We start from the raw sequence: 22,370 nt of genomic DNA, 5'->3' as shown, positions 1-22,370 counted from the left end.
GCAGCCATCGTTCGATCCCACGTCATCAAAGTTGTAGGCTACACCCCCTGTTGATGGAGTCATTGGTTCAATGTCCCAGACCCCTGCTAAATCTTCTTCCAAACAGAAGTCGGTCTCAAAACCTGTTTCCAATAGTTATTCCCAGAATCCACCTGGCCCTGATAAAACCTTAGAGGTCCACACTATCCAGTCTACCGCAGTGGACAAATCCTCGAAAGTTAAGAAGAAAGGTAAAGGCAAGGGTAAATTTGATGCCCCAAAACAGGGTCCTCCTAAATCGTCTGCTGGTGAGTCTTCACAACAAAAACCTAAGCATCCCTACCTCATTTGCGAGGAGAATCACTATACCAAGGATTGTCCCCGACAATCCGAAGTTAGTCGTTTTCTCAAAGGGACCCCAGTTGTCCTAAAAGAGCCATTTCCGTCTTAGTAGACCCAAATGGTAGACCAACCTCAATCCTCTACTTCCTTAGGATCTCAAGTGTTCAAGATGAGTACGCCTATTAATGTGGCTACTAGATCAAAAGATTACCAAACTTGTGCTCCAACAGCTAGGAAAGAGAAAGAAGTCACCCCTTCTTCTTCTACCCCGAGTTCTGGCCCTCTTTATATCGAGTGACCTAACCCTGATTCTGTTATACGACCACCCTCTCAAGGTGTGCTAAGGAAATCCTCGTACAATCCCAACACTCGAGCTGCTCAACACTATAATATTGTTGAGGATTTGGCTTAGGCATCATCCGCTATGTCAGCTCTCGAGGTGCTCCAAAGTTGCCCATCATAGCGGAAATATTTGCTATCGGATATTGGGGGTATTGATCCCACCGATTCCAATTTGATATGTTTTGATCTAGATTCTAGAGAACCATGTTCTGTGCATGCCTCATCAGATTTCCTTTCTCATTTAGGTAATCATCAATGGGAAGACCATCCACAAGACTGTCATCAATGAAGGTGCTTCCACCTACATCATGTCAATCGCATGTTGGAAGGCCATTGGTTCTCCTGCTTTGAACCAATCCCCGAACACTTTGGAAGCTTTCGATGGGCATGATTCGCGACCCTTCGGTGTCTTACCTAACCTTGCCATTACTCTAGAGGGCAAGACAATACAAGTTGAGGTAGAGATTGTTGACACTAATATCAATTATAATCTTCTACTCGGCTAGAGCTGGACCCATGCTATGCATGTTGTAGCCTCCTCCCTATTCTGTGTGATTCATTTTCCCCATCAATGGAAGATTGTCACTATTGACCAACTGTCCTTCTTTGCCTCTTCCTCCTCGGATGGAAAAGTTTCATACGTCAAGCACAATGGTGCTCCCTATGAGAGTGTGGGGAAGGTCTTTTTAAAGATTCTACCTTAATGGGAATTTTTCTGCTCCCACCTCCTCATGTTGCCTCTGTCAACATGATCTCGATCAAATCTGAACCTTGGGTCATACCTTCACCAGATCTTATTGATACCTGGGGTGAGGTTATGCCACTTAGTCCTACCTAAATCAATTACGTGAAAATTGTTTCGGCCTCAAGTTCTGCATCCTCTCATTCTTCTGTTGCGAAGACCTCTCTCAATACGTATTCTCAATCCCCATGGCTTGATGCTTTGGAATATTTTGATCCATTAACTGAGACTTTTCTTGTTGACGAAGGTATCATGGAAGTAATGTCTCTTGAAGAACTACCTTGGACTGGTACTCATCATCATTCCTCATTCTTGCCTCGCCTGGCGGTCATGTCTACCAATATCGAAGAGTTCTCTTCTCTGTTTCCTTCCCACCCACTTCCACCACCAATCATGACTCATGAAGTATGGTTGGAAGGAAATTTGGGTAATATTATCCAAACGATGCCGATTGATATTTCCATCAAGCCTAGTATTGTTGAACATGTCCATATCGGGGTAACTGATTCTCTGGATGAGATCAAGACCTATACTCGTCTGTTTCAAGACTTCCGTGATGTGTTTGCGTGGTCCTACGAAGAAATGCCTGACATTGATCCTAGCATTGTTGTGCACGAAATACCAACTTATCCTCACACGAAGCTCGTTCGCTAACGGCTCCGCCCAGTGCACCCTAGGAAGGCTGCCACTATCAAGGGTGAAGTCGAAAAACTTCTCAAAGCTGGATTCATCTATCCCATCCCTCTTATAGATTGGGTGTCAAATATTGTCCTGGTGATGAAAAAATAAGGCATGATCTGTGTTTGCATTGATTATCGTGATCTCAATTGTGCCTGTCCTAAGTATAACTACCCTACTCCCTTCATTGATCAGATCATTGACGAATGTGCTGGGAGCGAAATTTTTTCATTTATGGATGGTTTTTCTGGTTACAACTAGATTAACATTGAACAAGCCGATCAAGAAAAGACAACTTTATCTATCCATGGGGTACGTTTGCGTACAAAAAGCTCCCTTGCGACCTCAAAAATGCTGGGGCTACATTTTAGTGGGTAATGTCCTATGAGTTTCACGATATTCACAACATCGTCCAGCCTTACTTGGATGACCTTCCCGCTCACTCTCGTAAGCGCCAAGATCATCCTGACCATCTTTCGTAGATTTTTCTTCGCTGTAGACACTACAACATTCAGTTGAACCTACACAAATGTGTTTTCTACGTAGAATCTAGACGACTCCTTAGCTTTATCATTTCCAAGGACGGTATTCACCTTGATCCGCTTAAAGTCGAGGCCATTGTAAATTTACCCCCTCCATCTTCATTGCACCAACTCCAGAGCCTGCAAGGAAAGGCAAATTTTCTCTGTCGTTTTATACCAAATTATGATGGGCTAGCTATAGGATTTACCTGGTTGCTCAAACAAGGAACGCCCTTTGCCTGGGATGAGGTTGCCCAAAATTCTTTCGATGATCTCAAGGCTATCCTCGTAAATGATCCTTTGTTGCATCCCCTGGATTATCATCGAGATTACTTCCTTTACCTAGCTGCAGCCCCTAGCACCATTGTTATGGTATTGGTTCAAGATGATGACGAAGGTAACGAACATGTTATCTACTACCTTAGTCATAATCTCCTCGACACTGAAACACATTATGCCCATGTCGAGAAGTTGGCTTTGGCTACCATCCAAGATATTCGACACTTTCGTCATTACATCCTCTTACACACTACTACTGTGATTTATGAATGCAACCCCATGACCTACATCCTAACTCGTCAGTTGCTTGGGGACAAGTATTCTAAATGGATTGTCATCCTATAAGAATTCGATTTGGTATTTACTACTTCCAAATCTAAGAAGTCACTAGTTTTCGCTGAGTTAATTTGTTCCCTTCCTTCTATGTCCCTCCCTACTAGTGCGGATGAATAGCTTCCGGATGAGACTCTTATCCTGATCATCACCCTTGATCCATGGTATAGTGATATCATCGTGTATCTCCAGACATCCACGTTCCGATCCACGTTAACTGAGGATGATTGTCAAAGAATTCAGCATCACTCTCAACCCTACTGTAGTATTGGCGATACTTTATACCATGTCAGTGTCAATTCATTTCTTTGTTGATGCCTTACTCTCGAGGAGGCTGAGAGAGTTCTTAATGACTGCAACTCTGGGGCATGTGGTGGTCATATGTCGAGCTATGTTACCACTCAAAAAATCCTTCGCACTAGTCATTTATGGCCGTCCATTTTTAAGGATTGCATCCTTGTTGTTTGCAAGTGCCATGAATGCCAAATTCACCAATGCAGTATGCACGCCCCACCCACTCACCTACATCACGTCATTATTGTTGGTCCTTTTTCCAAATGGGGCATCGATTATATGACCTATAATCCTCGTTCAACCGGGGGTCATGGCTATATTATTGTTGATGTGGATTATTTCACCAAATGGGCCGAAGCGGTGCCTACATACTTTTCAGACAGTAAAACGAAGGCTCAATTCCTTTTCAATCATGTTATTTCCAGGTTCGGTGTACCTCAAGCCATTATCATAGACCATGGCTCCCATTTTAGAGATTACATGATGGCTGAGCTCACATCTGCATTGGGTTTGCGCCACGATGGTTCAACCCTGTATTACCCTTCGGCCAATGGCCAAGTTGAAGCTGTGAACAAGGTTTTGGTTACAATGCTTCAGCGTACTATTGGGATGCACAAGTCAAATTGGCATCTCATGCTCTTTTCAGCTCTGTGGGCTTACCAAACCTTGACCAAAGATGCAACTAGTTTCACACCATTCCAACTTGTCTACGGTCTAGAAGCAACATTGTCGATTGAATGCAAGATTCCTTCACTCAAGCTAGCTATCAAACATCTCCCCGAAAAATAACCTCAGGAAGAGCACCTCTTATATTTAGAACAATTGGATGAGACTCATCGTCTCGCTGCTTTGTTTATTGAGCCACAAAAGAAATGAGTCAAGTCCCATTTCGATCAGTTAGTCTCCCCTCGCATGTTCTTTGAGAGTGATTTGGTTTTAATATACAACCAAGCTAATGATAAGCTGGGGGCAGGCAAGTTCGAGCCCATGTGGCATGGGGCCTACATTGTGAAATGTGTTTTGCAAAAAGGGGCCTATGAGCTTATTGATTATGAAGGCAATCCTCTAGACAAGCCTCGAAATGGGTGTTACCTCAAGAAGTACCATGCTTAGGCCATCTTGCATGGTTACTTCTGTACATTAGTGTGTCATTCATTTTTGTGCAGTGTAGTTTGGTGTGTTAGTTTTCAAACAACTTTATTGTTTACTATGTTTTCCTTGCTTTGCAGATGTTTGTGACTCACCACATTGGTTTCTATGATGGTGCTTGCCGTAGCACCTAGAACCTATCATCCACGGCATGGGCTATTTATGACCCTCACGGTGAGTTGATTTATCTTCAAGGTATCTGTTTAGGTCGCACAACTAACATTTCTAAATACAATGCAGTCACCGAACTGTTGTCAGAAGCCATTTATCTTGACATTCGAGAGTTGGTTGTCAACCTGGATTCACAGCTTGTCATCCTTCAACTCAAAGGGTAATATTTTGTCAGAAACCCTCAAATATTGAGAATGTATCTCTGTATTCACCTACTAGAAAGGCATTTTGATTATATTACATATCATCATATTCCTAGACGCATGAATACATTGACAGATGCATTATCTAATTATGTGTTGGATAGGCATTTACGAAACATGTGAAAAGATAAAACAAATCATTTGTACCATAGTGAGCAAGAAAATACAACATATATATATATATGATGATAATGTTTGATACATCAAAACCCTAAAAAATAATATTTGTGTCCAAAATAACATTAGCGGCTCGCAGGCCTCATATATCTGTGGCATGCAGGCCTCAAAAAATGTAAATGCTGGACCTAGGAACTAATCAGCATGGTGATCATGGTAGTAGCACACGGCTTGTGCAACACAAGTCAGCAATCGATGGATCCAATCTGATACTCCCACTATGTATCTATGGTACTGGCGAGGAAAATCTCCCACTCGATAATACTATGGGATACCACGAGTCAACCCCTCAAGCTTCCTCGTGATCTCCTCCTCATTGTCACTCCCCTCCTGATAAGGAGTGACATCATCAAACTGGCGGGTGACGCGCCTGGAAATTGGGGACATCCTAGCAGGACACTCTGGTCCAACATTTGCATTAACAAAGAAAAATTTTATAAACACACATATATAAAAAACAATTAAAAAATCACAAAATAAAAAAAAAAAATTGATTTTTTACCTCCATCGTCAAAATCTTCTCCATCTGGTAGCGGCATGTCTAGACCTCCATGAAAGTTGGTGCCACTGTATGTCTAGTCCTCCACGACGATCAGTTGTCATCGTAGCCATGAAAAGAAGGTAGGCTTGTACGACATGTGTTGGCCCCCAGTGATCCTGGGCATCAAACAACTCCAGTGGGCCATCCACAGTTCGCGTGGCATGGGAGGATCTACCTTAGTCAACTAGTACTGGAACAACAACACCTGTTGCAAGAAAAAGGTCACTAGTATGGATCCGAAGAAAAATTGCTTCAGATTCCCCGCCTTAGCTTTGGTCAGCTGGCATTTTATGTTGATCTTCATGGCTTCCACCCAATTGAATATCGTCGGTGTTGTGCAGTCGATGGCATATAGTAATTTTGACTTGTTAGTCTCATGCATTTCCTGAGACCCTGCCACTCTATTAATAGTCAACAGTATCACTCTCAGTGTCAGATATCGGATGATGGCAATCTCAATCTTGCCACTCTTGGATTTGAGGGCTTTAGGGCAATGTTCGGCAAGCAACATGGATATGCTTGCCCCAATCGGTCGTGGCCCATATAAGTTGACTGGTTCCCCTCTCCGGGATAGTCCTATGATGAAATATATGTCTGAAGTTTCTAACTCCAGCTCCTGGTCACCAATGACGAATATTTCCCAATTTATGTCCCATAGACTAATCAGGTACCGAAGCAACTTAGGTTAGGCCTGCATCCCTGGCATGAGAAATAATTTGATGCCACAGTCCCTCAAAGAATTCAGGCAATTTGGATCATTTAGTGCCTAGGTGTCCACATCCTCGTGCTCACGTTCTTTCCAGTCTACCATTTTCGGTGATTCTTTCCTGCAAAAACCATAGATTTAAGTCAATAATCATTTTTGACCCATAAATTTCAAATTCCAATGGTGGTTTTGAGGGGAAATTGGTTTTCTCCCTATTCACGACGTTGATGTGCTTGTTTTATAAACAGTTGCACCAATGACGAGATAGGCTATTTTAATTACCCTCGGCTGGTGCGATTCTGTGCCTGAAAGTCGTGTCGACTGAGGGCAATTTTTTTTGACAAATCGTCCCTCAAAAATCCTAAAAATGGTTTAAAACAAGAATAAATGGTATGACAATGAATCTTAGGGCTTTGGCTCTTACCTGTAACTAGCGGTTCGGCGAATGACCTCTCAGTTCTTCCATAATTTGCTCTAGAACAATTAGGGAAAAAGTGAGTAAAAAGTCTTTCACAGTAAGGTAAAATAGTAAATGGTAAAAAATATTTACTTTTTCTCCCTTTTATTAAGTTTTTCATGAAATATTAGGTTTTGTAAATATTTTGACCTATTTTGCCTCAAGAATTGGATAATTCATTTTATCTTTTTTGTGCAACGACAAGTGATGGATGTTCGATGATGATGCCGAGTCATGTTTCAACTCTTTTCTTGACTCGTAAAACTCATATGAAAAGATTGTCGAGTATTTTTCCCTTTTGACTCGTAAAAGAGAATAAAATGGGGGGTCTACTTTCAAGCTCTTTTCCGACCTTTTAAAAGCAAAAAGATAGGAGAGCCCTTATCGTTTTGAACTCGTTAACGGATGCGAAACACCGTACGTCCAGTATAAGTTTACCCCTTTTTCGAGCTGTGATGCACTATTTACGAAAAAGGTACTCCTTGACTGAAATGGTCAAGCGGTTCTCTCGAGTATCATTTTCTACCTTTTCGGGCTCAAGAGACACAAATGTACGAAAAGGGACCATGTGGAGTTTTATTTTCTGTGTCTTTTTCAAACTCTCTAAACATGAAAAATATATTGAGTTATACATTGTTGGACTCGTTAAAATATTAGGCGGCATCGGATTCGTCACCGTTATGAACATGAGCTTCTCCTTCCTAGGGCTCATTAAACCTACTAGGTCAGATTCATTCAAAGGATGAACTTACAAGTGCAAGCATATGCTATCCCCTTCAAGCTTGCGATAAAAAAATAATTTGGGTACCTGCCAGAAATGGTGGGGGAAAATTTGGAAATCTAATCAGTTGTGTCGACAACTCACTCTTGCACATGACAATTCCGCTTCGCGTCGGGATGGGATATCCTCCTTTTTATCGTTGACCTCCCTGGGTTGGGCCATTCATTTTTTCCTTTCATTTGATCTATGCCATGTCATCATGACCACTGATCCTATGGATCCAAACACTTCCAAACTTCCAGTCGTGTTGCCGATATGTTCAAGAGTTGTCCTTATGCAGTTTCACTTACCTTTGATTCTCTATATCATCCAAAATCATTTTGCATCATTTTGTTTCGTGTCGATGATGTGGGATACATTATGGCCCTCCTTCGACACGGTCCCTTCTTGTCGACTTCAACTCATTATACGGGAAGTTGACCGAGAGACTCCCTTCTAATACCTTAGAGATTGCATGCCCTAATGGAAAGTTCTTCGCACTTGACAACAAGTTCACATCATTGGCTTTTGATCGAGTGATTTCACGGGTGTTTGATTTTAGTTCCTCTATTCACATTCTGTGGATTGTGTTGATAGTACCTTGAGGACCATTGCCATTATTGGTGGCTTCTCTCGCACTTGTTAACATTTTACATCATTGACTGGTAATCAAGTGACTTTCTAGCATGTTTGAAGTCAACGCATGTATTCACATGTTAGACTTTTTACTTCGATCGGGTTGTGTTGGAGCGCAAGACCCTGGGCTTAGATTACAAAAGTCTAGGTTGCGAAACAGTGTGGCATGATTATGTTGATATACATGTCTCTCTCAGATGGATGGCTGCGACCATACCATGAGTTATCATATGTGATCCTTCTCATTTTTGGATGGTTGCAACCATACCTTGGTTTCAATATGATCCTCTTTATAGGATGGTTGCGACCATACTTAGATCCATTTACATGATCATTCTCTGGATGGTTGCATCCACACCACGATTCATGTATCATTTGATAGAGTTTTCAGTTATGTATATGTATTTGTACTTGCTTATAAGTTTTCCGATGACAGACTCCGGTTCCCCGCACTGATTCATAAATCATTTCATCCCTCGCTCTAGGTCAGCCTTCGCACTTTAGGGGGCATCTGTTACACAACATTTTTTCACTGTCCCTATACTCCCCGTTCCTTGATCCTGGAGGACCTCTATAGTGAACCCTACATGCTTTCCCTTCGTGAAGAAACTCCCATTGTGTCCCTCTTCATGAGCAGAACAATTACCTTTTGCACCATTTCCCCAAAATCTTATGTTTTTCCCAGTTTACAAGACCGGCGCTAATGGCCCTTGTCCTCCTCGCGCCAATATGCAAGGATTAACAATGTCCCTAGCATTGACTGGAGTAACTGAGATTTTTTCTAGTTGTGTTGGTCCTCTTATGGAAAGTTTTTTAAATAAGGAGCTGAAGCTTCTAGCTCCAGAAGCTTCATAACAGAAGTCTGGTAAATGGTTTGGTCGGATGTGGTCAAGGATGTCAGTTTGGGTTCCTTTCCCCTATAAGAATGGAACTACCTCAAGAGATAAGATCTTCTCCCATGAGAAGAGGATCAATCTCCCATCCATTCATGCTATATAAACCTCCCTTTTTCCCAAGCACAATATAGTGTTAATATTGGTGCATTAGTGCTAATTAAGTTTGGAGTAAACAACAAGCTATTCATAGTTGTATCTCTCTAGTTGTGTGACGGAGAAGTTTGAATATGGTTTATTATGAAGCCTAAAGGTAAGAGCCTTAAAACTAGCATTGTTGAGACCATCATGGAATGCTAATGGAAGTGTATGGGAACCAAGTTTTGTTGAAGGAGTACGGAAACGTCAAGATAGTGGTTGTAATATATTCTTGATTCAATATATATGCAACTAACGATTGATTTCCTACATGATGTGTCATATTAAATGTTCATGGCTTAATGTTTCTTGACTTGTTAAGTAGGTTGAATTACAATTTGTCTATTATCACGGTTGTTGTTTGCTATTGTTTACTTGTTTAAGGTGTTTGAAGAAGGAAACGAGAGATAACTGGAGCGAGCAAGCAAGGTCATCACCAAACGGGATAAGCGTACTAAGAGGTAGGCCCTCTTAATTGGTTCTAACCTAAGGAAATATTCCATAGAATGTATCAGTTGTGGCTAGACCCATTATCGGGCTAGAGGAATTGTTTGTGTCCGCACTCATAATTTTACTTCACCACAAATAGAGCTTTCAAAAATTTAATTTAATTATTAATAATTATTAGGTCGATAGCAGAGATTTAACCACAAGGATTATTCTAGAATATTCATAGTAGTTACACAAATCAAAGGTCAATATTTATCTCCAAAGTAGTTATGTTTTTTTTTTGCTAGCTTATGTGATTCCTCATATCACTATCATGACTAACTCGTGGCTTGAGTAGTTGCAACCTAGAAGCATCTAAGCAGTCAAAATCACCCTCCTTGGCAACATTAACCCTTAGCATGACTGAATTTTTCCCCAGGAAGTTTCAAACTGGTTAGCTTTACACCATCGAGTGCCTTAACAAAACACTATGTCATTGTCTGTTCTACCCCCGTGAGCAGATTTTTTCCCCTTTTAATTAAATTGATTAATTAAAAAAATGTCATATAATACCAACCTAGATCCATCTTAACCCCAAATCTATCAAGCGTCGAGAGGGATCAAATCTCTCGAGGTGCAAACCTATTTTTTTAGTGCAAAACTTGAGGAAAGGTTTACATCTCGAGAGATTTGATCCTTCTCGACGCTTGATCCAAGGTTAAGATGGATCTAGGTTGGTTTTAGTCATGTGCAATCATACAAAATTTGTTGAACATATAATTATTTTGATCATTTTAAATATACTAAATATATCTAACATTAATTTGGTCAATTTAATTTTAAATTTGCTTAGTTACCTCAGTTTGTTGAGGTGAGAGAGACTATTAGTAACTTGAATGATGAAAAATGATGAAATAAATTTTTTGAGTGGAAAGTGACAATGTAACCATGTTGACTGATACTAAATGTGAATAATAAGAATATACTCAATTACAAAAAATCTTCATTACGATCAATTTGAAACTATTTTCTTCTATTGTTCTTATTGTCACACCTATTAGTTTTTCCATTTTCTCATATCGATCATATGAAAAGGGCAGTTGAAATCATAGACCATTCAAATATTTAACTCGAGCTACTGTAGTAAACATCATACTTCGTCTATGTTGATCTCCAATATTAACAACAGTTTTCTCCAAAGTCAATCATTATGACTTATGGAGTGTTAAACCCCAAGAAATTTTCAATGGTGGTTATTTTCTATTACCGCATTTGAATGTGAAGTGATTAAAAATGTTGAATGATGGAAAATTGGAATAGTAAGAATATAGTCAATCACGAATAGTTTATAGTTTTAGGAAGCAAACATTTTAGGTAAGTGGACATTTTATTTAGGATGAAAATTCAAGTATTTTATTTTTGGTTGAATTACTATAACATGGAATTCAATGCACATCATGAATAATTTTTATGTGCTTACATTGAGAGAGAGTGTGTATGTTTTGGGGGTGAGAAGGAGAGACAAGGGGATATAGAGATATAGATGGAGGGGGTGGGGAGAGGGAAGAAGAGAGAGGCAAATACAGGGATAGAGGAATAGATATAGATATGGAGAGAGAGAGAGAGAGAGAGAGAGAGAGAGGGGAAATGGAGGGAGAGAGAGAGAGAGAGAGAGAGATAGATATGGAGATAGAGTGTGTATGTTTTGGGGGTGAGATAGAGAGATAAATAAGGAGAGACAATGGGAGATATAGATATAGATGGAGGGGGTAGAGACGTGATTACACTATAATAAATACACACTATTAACCTAATTACTTTAAAATCAATGTACATCATACATCTAGTTGCATCAATTTAGAAATCAACATCTACACTGAAATCAATGCATCTAGTGTAAACAATCAAATAGGATTAAAAATCAACATCTACACTGAAATCAATGCATCTAGTGCAAACAATCAAACATGATTAGAAATCAACATATACACTGAAATCAATGCATCTAGTGTAAGAAATCAAATAGGATTAGAAATCAAAATCTACACTAAAACCAACACATCTAGTGCAAGCAATCAAATAGGAATAGAAAACAATATCTACACGGAAATCAATGCATCTGGTGTAAGCAATCAAATAGGATTAGAAATTGACATCTACACTGAAATCAATGCATCTAATGGAAGCAATCAAAGAGGATTAGAAATCAATATCTACATTGGAACCGATGCATGTAGTGCAAGCACTCAAATAGGAGTAGAAATCAACATCTACACTGAAATCAATGCATCTAGTGCAAGCAATAAAATAGGATTAGAAATCAACAACTACAATAAAATCAATACATCAATGCACACTATTAATCTAATTACATTGAAATTAATATACATCATACATCTAGCTGCGTCAAATCATAAATCAACATCTACACTGAAATCAATGCATCTAGTGCAAACAATCAAAGAGGATCAGAAATCAACATCTACACTGAAATCAATACGTCTAGTGAAAGCAAACATATAGGATTAGAAATCAATATCTACACTAAAACCAATACATCTGGTGCAAGAAATCAAATAGGAATAGAAATCAACATCTATACTGAAATAAATGTGTCTAATGTAAGGTATTAAATAGGATTAGAAATCTACATCTACACTAAAATCAATACATCTAGTGCAAGTGATCAAATAAGATTAGAAACCAATATCTACACTGAAATCAATACATCTATTTTAGTTAAAAACCAAAATATTCATAATTTTCTAGATTTAACTTTTGTATTTGTCTCTGTGTGTCTCTTATTCCCTCTCTCTCCACCTTCCATTATGTGTCTATATCCCTTTCTCTCTCCTTCTCTCTCTCCCTACCCTCTGTCCCCCATCTCTCTCTCTCTGCGCATCTCCCTCCCTTTCTTTATATTTCTCTTCTTCCCTCTCTCCCCCTACCATCTGTATCTATACCTTCCTCCATATCTCCTTGTTTGTCTCTATATCTCAACCCCCTAAGAACATGTCATGTTCTCTCTCTCTCTCTCTCTCTCTCTCTCTCTCTCTCTCTCTCTCTCCATATCTCTCTCTATTCCTCCCTCCATCTCTTTGTCTCTCTCATATTCCCTCTCCCCCCTCCATCTATGTCTCTATCTCCCTCTCTCTCTCTCCTTATTTATCTCTTTATATCAACCCACAATCATACACACACTCTCTCCATATCTATCTATCTATCTATCAACCTCTCCCTCTCTATCTCTTCCCCTTCTCTCTTTCTCTCTCTCTCTCTCTCTCTCTCTCCATATTTATCTCTCTTCCTCCCCCCTCTCTTTTCTTCTCTCTCATGCCCTCTCTCCCCCCTCCATCTATATATCTATATCCCCTTGTCTCTCCTTCTCACCCCCAAAACCTACACACTCTCTTCTATCTCTATTCCTCCCTCCATCTCTTTGTCTCTCTCATATTCCCTCTCCCCCCCTCCATCTATGTCTCTATCTCCCTCTCTCTCTCCTTATTTATCTCTTTATATCAACCCACAATCATACACACTCTCTCTCCATATCTATCTATCTATCAACCTCTCCCTCTCTACCTCTTCCCATTCTCTCTCTCTCTCTCCATATTTATCTCTCTTCCTCCCCCCTCTCTTTTCTTCTCTCTCATGCCCTCTCTCCCCCCTCCATCTATATATCTATATCCCCTTGTCTCTCCTTCTCACCCCCAAAACCTACACACTCTCTCTCCATATCTATCTATCTCTCTCTCCCTCCCTCTTCCTCTCCCTCTCTCTCTTCCCCTTCTCTCTCTCTCTCTCTCTCTCTCTCTCTCTCTTGTCTCCCTATCTCTCTCTCTCTCTCTCCTTCTCTCCCTCTTTCTCTTCCTTCTTTCTCTCCTCTCTCCCTCACCATCTCTCCCTTGTCACTCCCTCTCCCTCTCCACCTTTCTCTCTCTATGTCTTTCTTCTCCTTCCAACTCCATCTCTTTCTCCTCTCTCTTAAGTCCTATCTCTCTTCCTTCTTCTCTCTCCCCTTCTCTCCCACCTCCCTCTGTCTCTCCCCCCCATCACACTCTCTCCCTCTCTCCGTCTTCCAACTCTGTAACTATCTCCCTCCCTCTCTCCTTCTTGCTCTCCCCCTTTCCCCCCCTCCAAATCTATGTATCCATGTCTCTCTCTTCCCCTTCTTTCCTTATCTATAGCCTCTCCTTTTCTCTCTCTTCCCTCATCTCCTCCCTCCCTCATTCCATCTTCATCTCTCCCTTATCACTCCCTCTCTCTCTCTCCACCTCTATCTCTCAATTTCTTTGTTCTTCCATCCCTCTTTCCCCTCCAAATCCATCTCTCTCTCCCTCCCTCTCTCCTCCTCCCTCCCCCCTCCTCTCTCTTCTTGTCTCTCCCTCCTCTATGTCTCTCTCTCCCACTCTATTCCCCCTCCATCTCACTCTCTCTCTTAAAAATGATCCCATTGTATTGTATTTAAGAGTATCTAAATTATATATATATATATATATATATATATATATATATATAATTGGTTGTAAAATATTAAACCTATATTTTGGATTACTCATGTCAAATAAACCACAATAATAAAAAAACTTAGAAGAATCATGCACTATCTTTCCTTGATCATTGTTAACCACTTTGCTTTATCTCTTCGCTTGGATCCTTGGTTATGATGCATCTAGTCTCCTTAGATATACCTCACAAGTAATTATAATCTTTTTGCTTTTAGATTTCATTAAAAAATGTTATAAAATTCAATTAAAATAAAGTATTTGTAAAATATTTTGATTTTGAAATAAGTTATGGTTTTTGGGCATGTGGTATTGATAAGCCATGGTATTGGCCTATGGTATTGTAATAGAATAATTAAAAGCTTAGATCCTTAACATAATAATCAAAAGCCTAGGTGACCCATGATATTGTTAAAACATGGTATTAGCCCATGGTATTATGATTTTCTTTCCTCCTCTCCCTCTCTCCCTCCCTCTATCTATCTTTCTCTTCTTGGTATTGGCCCATGGTATTGTAAAAAATCCTATTTAGAAGTTAATAATATCCATGGTAAATATTCATGATTAAAAATATTGTTATATTGTAAATATTGAATTTGTAGATTCTTATTAATTAAATTTAAAGATGGTTCTGAGATCATTATTTTAATTTATATGGTAAAATGGATGTTAATTTATAAGTACTATTTATATGTTATATATTTTAATGTGATATGTATATTATATTTTCTTTTATCTAAAAAATTGTTTGTAATTTTGTTTGGTTTTCTTTCCCCAATGGGGGTGAGATCCCAGGACCATGTGGCTCCTCGTGGCCCCTCATGGCCCATGTCAGTAGTCATTTTGCAAGTGGAAGGGGGACCGACCCCTCAGTCCCCTCACTTCATTAAGCGATTAGAGGTGAGTAATGCCAAGCGTGTGAAACAAACCAATGCCTCGTTGAGTGTGGGAAGAGATGCTCTAAGGCTATGGATGGGAATTTGAATGACATTCGTGTTGAGGTTGTGGTTCAGCTTCATGCGTCTGAGTCATTTTATGTGCAGCAATGAACGTAGAGGAGTTTGGCCTTTTGGTTTTGGAAACATTGGAATCGTTTTCTCTCTAGGTTCGAGCGAAGTTTTCAAGTCCTACGCCTTTCCTTGGAAGGGTTCCTCAAGCTTTTTTGGTTTGGTTCAACATGGATTGATGTAACAATAACCGCCCATATTTTTTGGTTCTATTTGAATTTGCAAGGTGTGGGATTTTGGTTCTCTAGTGGGTGTAGAAAGTGGGTGCACGGGCGATGTCTCTAGTGGGTTGAGTGGAGCCACAACGTGGGGCTCTTGTGGTTTTTGATACATAATAGGGGAAGGAGAGATACTCTCTTGCAATTCACTGGGTTTGAGTGTCGAAGTATTTAACGAGAAGGGTGTCGATGTGCTTTGGTCAGAGTGGGGTTAACCTAGACCACTTTGAGCCTAGAATTCGACAACCTTGGCGCTTTGTCCAACCACTTATGCAGTGGAATTCATTAGTGGAGTGATGAAGGGTGGTGGGAAGAAAGGTGTTGCTTCAGGAGAGGTATTGGTGGTTCACATTATTTCTCAGGTGATGGGAGGGTTTGGATTTCAGAGAGGAGATGGTGGTGGTTCGGAATCGAGCTCACCTAGTTAGTGGGTGGCCGCTCCAGATTTCCTGTTTGTAGAAACTATTGTGGTATCGTAGGCCCCTTCAAGATGAGGCCATCCCCGCATCGTGGTCGATGTTCTCTCCCTGCAAAGCATAGCCTGATGGGACGTGAAGGCTTAGAATTAGTGAGACCACCTGTTTTTTGAAAATTCGGATGTATAACGTTTATGCCAGTTGAATAGAATATTGATTTACAAAAAAAAAATGTTCGTAATTTTATTAATAAAGAACATATTGACAGTGTTGGAAATCCGTCAACCAAGGGGATCTCCCTAATGTGAAGTCCCAACTAGATCTCACACCATTTGGTGTAGGAGTCCCATCCGGTATGAAGGCCGATTTCCATATACTTAGAGATCTGCGTTGGCTTTAGCTCTTTGCACATGAGAGTGGTACAATGGTATCTTCAAACAACAAGGTATGTATACGTGGTGAGTGCGTAATGTAACTGTGTCAAGGTTCTCTTACTGCAAAGGGGTAGAGTAAAGTGAGCCTCTAAATAAGAGGTAGTAGTACCACCCAGGAAGAGACACGCGCGAACCAGAAAGGTCTGTCCAACACCCAACAGAATAGTCCACAACAGATGAGGCAATCATTAAAAACAAGGTGAAGGGAACAACACGTACACCACCCAACGGAATAGTCCACATGGATGTGACTGTCGTTATAACTAGAATAAAAAGATGGTCTGTTGAGTATCCCACGGAGTAGTCCACAAGGATGTGACAACAATGATAGCCAATACACAAAGGTGGTCTGTTGACTATCCCGCGGAGTAGTCCACAGGGATGAGATAAGGATGATAAGAAATGAAACACATCTTCAATAATGTAAGTACAAAGATAACCAAAGTAGTTCAACTATATTAGTATAGGTTAATCAAACATGCATTACAAATGTTTAAAGAGTAGCCTTACAAATATCTACAGAACATGGGTGAAAACGTGATGGCCTTAATAGGCTTCTGAATTAAGCAAAAGTCCTAAGACACATCTGTACACCATACATCACTAGCCCCAGTAGTGGGACTTGGAGCCACTCCTTGCTCCTCAAAGAACAAACTACAAACTCTCAAGGCTATGTGGGACGAGCCAAGTTGAAAATTCCTTGCTCATACAATGGGAGGAGTATATATAGCCAAGGGTGATGCTTGAACCTTGTGACTCTCGGACTACTCTCATGATCGTTCAACTTCCAATGACTTTTCAACTTGCTTGACTCTTCAACTTCTTGTGTGTGTCCATTGGACTTCACTTTACATTACTTTGTGTTACAATAGATATGGCCCATAGTGGTGATGTGGCTAAGAAAACTCATGACACAACTCGACATGACACTACTAACATGTACTGGCTAATTATTGTGTCTGTGTCGCTACTACACTGCTGAGTGATCAGGGAAAATTTTAAGGATGGAAATTTATCTTAAAGTTTAGAAACATTGGCGAATCCCACTAGTCCATAATATGAAATCTATAAAATGATTGGAGATATTTTTGTAAAAATATTCAAATTTATAATATTTTTATATAGTCTATATATAATTTTTTGGTGATTTTTAGGGTAAAATAATTTCATTTTATAAAATTTGGAAATTAGTGAATATTTTTTTTGGAAAATGTATAGAAAATTAGCCCATGGGCGAATATTAGCCCCTAAAATTTTCCCTGTGAGTGATGGATGTACTCTTGGTGTGCTTTTTCTTCTCCTCTGCACGACATAGTGTTGTGGGGTCTTCAATGGTCTTGGTCTTGCATGATGGTTCGTTGCATATGTTCCTTTCGCTTGTTGCTTGATGTGCTTGGTACTTTCATTCAGTTGCAAGAAAGTCTTCTAGCATGTGTGCTCCCTCTTCATCCCATTCGTCATCTCGCCATGATCTATCAATGTACCTGTTCCTACAATTCACTCATGATGGGACGACATCAAACCAAAAACCTCCTAGTCTAGCATGATGCATTGTTATCATGATCCGGGTGATAGGGAGGGAGGATAACTCACTGAGACAATCCAAAGCAAAGCTCAATCTAGAATGAGGAGCACTGGGAGGACAACCTGCAGTATTGAGAAAAACTGCGTAGTGAAGGACACCAGTGGCAGCTGCAAGGTGGGACCCTATTGTGGGGAAAAATGCCTATGCAGGATGATCCTATCCACCTAAGGTGTGACAGTGCCTTAGCAACAAACATAAACAACTATTCTAGTATTCTTCCTTTATGAATTAAGAATGAAGAGAGATGGATGGACTAACCGGTGTCTTCCGTTCGTCCCTCGATCCGGTTTCTCTTCTCTTTGAGATTTCCCAACTACTTGCCTTCTCGCTCGCCCAACTTCAACAGGTTTCTGCGAGATCACAAGAAGAGAACACTACACAAAGACATAGATTCATATTCATAACTAGTTCAGGATTAGAAATAAACTAAACATACTAATGCAATCATACATCAAAGATACATCAGTATATAGGAGAAACCAAGATAGCTTTATTGATGAATAACAGGGTTCAGGAAGAGATACAACCCAGAGGGCTCCAATCCAACATCTCCTTCCCAGCAAATGAAATTCCTATCTTCACCTTCCTTCAAAGCATTAAGCACCCAATGATTCCAATCTCAAACCAACAACAATTCTTTGCAATAACAAAATTCCAGCCTCTAGATCTCATGGAGGAGAGATCCATATATAGATGTTTGGAGAGAGGGTGAGTCAGCTTGAGATCTGACTAGTGTCCTCTCCCTCTGTCAGTTCTTGCTTCCACTTGGAGACTAAGAGCCTCTTACTCATCACTAGTCGAATTCCTTGAGGCAAGTGTCATTGGAGAATATTCTGGAAGCTTCCAGGGTCTTTCCACCTCATTGAATGAACTTGCCATTTGTCACTTCCCGCTCAGCGCACCCTGGTAGTGCTTCTACCTGCATTGCAGTGCACCTAGCCAGTGTAACTTCTGCATTTCAGCACAGACAGCTAGTGGAGCCTCTGAATTGATCCTGAATTGACTTGTTTTTGAGCAGTTTCTGGTGGAGAACTTCTGTGAATTGCTATGGTTTGTTAGCCTTGTTCCTCTAGGGGTAGGAACAACATGTTTAGGGACTTTGGATCCCTTAGATTATGGACATTTCATGCTTATAGCTGTAAGGCACAAAAATGTCTATAACAGACCCTGAGGGGCACTTCTGTGCAGTTCCTAGAGGGCAGGCAAGACAGGGCTACAGGGGACCTGCTGGGCAGTTCTATGCAATTTTCAAGAGCAAGGCATGGCAGGGCTGCAAGGGACCTACTACGCATAACTACGCAGTTTTGGAGAACAATGCAGGATAAGGAGCATAGGGCCTGTTAGACATCACTGCGCAGTTTTGGAAAACAGTGCAGGACAAGAAGCAAAGTGCCTGCTAGACATGTCTGCGCAGTTTCTAAAGGCAGTGTAAAGAAAGGCAGTAGAGGACCAACTGGACATATCTACGCAGTTTTGGAGATCAGTGCAGGGTAGGCAGTAGGAGGCCTGCTGGACATGTCTAAGCAGTTTCTTGAGGAAGTGCAGAGCAAGGCAACAAAGGACCATCTGGACATGTCTGCGCAGTTTTGGAGATTAGTGAAGACCTAGGTCTTGGTGCAATGCAAGGTGCCGGTAGACTAGAAGGAGGCTTGATGACTGTGCTTGAGAAATGCGCAGTTCAGTTTGGACATGGAGGCAGTTTCTACGTAGTTTTAGGAGGCAAACAAGCTGCTCACCTTCGGGATTGCACAGGGAAACTAACCTTGAGACAACCTCAAGCATTGTGAAATTTTGGGCAGCAGAGAAAGGTCACTCAGGGCTGAGACTGCGCAGTGTAGCTCAATCGGGATCCGGTGGAAGAGGGTTGTCAAGTTGGACAAATTTTTAGGAAAATGGCTAAGTGTTGAGAGAAAGTGAACTTGTGCAGACTTGACATTGTGATCATACACTTAGCATACTTCAACGACAAGACAACACAGACCATTAGTACAACAAGACAAAGCATGCCCTCGATGAGACTGTCTTAGAGCTAAAAGCGACAAGCGCGACACTTGAGATAAACCTTTGGACTACTGTGACGACACTTGTGTGATAATATTTACAACTTTGTGTATGAGTACGACAGATGTTTACATGGCGAAGACAACCCAAACACACAAAGACAAACCTTCAAACTCAACATAACAAGGTTGCAAGCATGACAAAGCAATCAATATGTCAAAAGATGATCGTTGGTCAAACAAGAAAAAGGGTGAAAATAATTCACAAGAACTCATGGGGTGAGCTCGAGTGTTTGCAACCATCAAAGGAAAAACCAAGGAAGGCTCATAAATTTGGGTGTAAGCCAAAATTTTGGAGGGTGTTGCAGCCGCTACAACAAAACAAAATTACAATATAAAAAAAAATGAATTTAAAAAATATCTAACATCTCACAACTCACATCTCACATCTCACGTCTAACATCTCGAATCTAACATCTCACATCTCACGCCTACACATCTACCCTATACACATCTGACAACTCACATCTCACGTCTAACATCTCACACCTACACATCTACCCTATACACATCTCACATCTACACATCTACCCTACACACATCTAACATCTAATATCTCACATCTAACACTCACACATCTACCCTATGTTGGGCTATAGAGTGCCTCTCGGGGCAATGAAGTGAGTTATGATTTTTTGGGCATGTGGTGTTGATAAACCATGGTATTGTAAGGATGCCTGTTTAAGTTAATAATGTGGGTAAATCTTCATGGTTAAGAATTTTGTTATATATATATATATATATATACATATATATATATCAATAATAATTTAAAATAAAGTTATAATTAGTTACTTCTAATGATTTTTTAAATTTTAGCAACATAAGATGTATGATGAAGTGTTTTGATGCTTGTTATGGATTGATGCCTATAGATGTTTACCAACCATTTATTTTATATGGTTGGGCTAATTATTAGTTGGATGGTAAGGATTTAACCTTCATAGAATTCGTAGTAGTATTCATAAATCAAAGCCTGAGATTTATCTCAAAAAATGGTTATGTAGTTTTTGACATGTCGTATGAACATGAACATGAGTTACATTTTATTGGATGTATGATATTAATAGACTTATGGTATAGTAACAAAGTCTATTAACATATTAAAAATTTCAATGATAAATTTGGAGTGAACCTCCATGGTTAAAAGTCTTATTACATGTTTTCTAAATAAATATGTTTGAGTTAATAATAGTTTAAAATAAAATTATCATTTAATTAATTTATATAATTATTTTAATCATGACAATGTTAAATATATCATGAATAAAAGTTGTGATCTTTATTAACAACCATTTATTTATATAACTACCTTAATATTACATTTTAAACTTAAATCTATATCTTTAATTTTTTATCTCATACTTTGATATTGACTCCTATTTTTATAACTTAATATTAGTTCAAAATCAATATAACTATATAATGGTTAAATCAAAATTAAACAATTTAATATAAAAAATAAATAAATATCTTATTAAATAATAAAATATATATAATTAAATTTAAGTAAATTAATATATTATTAAAATAAATAAAATATATATAAACTTGAACCTATTCTTGCTCAACAGTCGGGAAATTTGTTCAAACATCCCATAATTGATATTGACTACCACTTTGTAACTCAATATTAATTGTGACCATACCTCACTTTTCTAATAATTGAATAACTGAACGACCCTTCAGAGTTCATACTTTGTCTCGCACGTTGCGTCTTGCTCTTGTCTTCTGTTTGTTTATTTCTTCATGGAAGGAAAGTTCCATGACCCACTTTTTATCACATCAAAATGATGAAAGGATAATTTGGCGACTTTTCTCATATTCTGATTCGGGGATCATCACAGCAGCACCTGCAATAAGCTCTTCACAGTTTAAATCCTTAACTACTACGGAAAAGATCGATGAATGAAATTTGATGTTACTCTTTTCTTTTTTTTATAAGATTATAGATTTTAGTTATTTAAAATGTATTTTGGAATATAAAGAGATTTAATTTTTCTGAGACATGGTTTTTGGTGATAATTATATTAAAATTTATTTGTTGACTTGTTTCGAACAAGTAAGTGTGGTTTATTTTGCCTTGACGATGAATCACACTTGTTGGTTCAAAAAACTTCGACAAATGAATTTTGATGTGATAAACCTGTCTTAAAAAAACTTGATATGGATCACAAAAGCCTTAATTCTATATTTAAAATGTGTTTTAGAATATAAATAGATTTAATTTGTTTAAGGAGATAGATTTTATCGTGAAAAGTGAGGAGTTTTTTGAATTATTGGACAAGGTTTAATTTTGGTGAAGCCATAACTTGGGGCCATAAGATAACTTGAGTAGTGGTTGAACTTGTGATTCCTTTAGATAAGGCTATATT

The sequence above is a fragment of the Pinus tabuliformis genome, chromosome 2_1, assembly GCF_031772625.1.
Source record: "Pinus tabuliformis cultivar Carrire ecotype Pingquan chromosome 2_1, CPIR1, whole genome shotgun sequence".
NCBI classification, from domain to species: Eukaryota; Viridiplantae; Streptophyta; class Pinopsida; order Pinales; family Pinaceae; genus Pinus; species Pinus tabuliformis.
The sequence above is the reverse complement of the archived record's forward strand: the minus strand, read 5'-3'. Positions refer to the sequence as shown.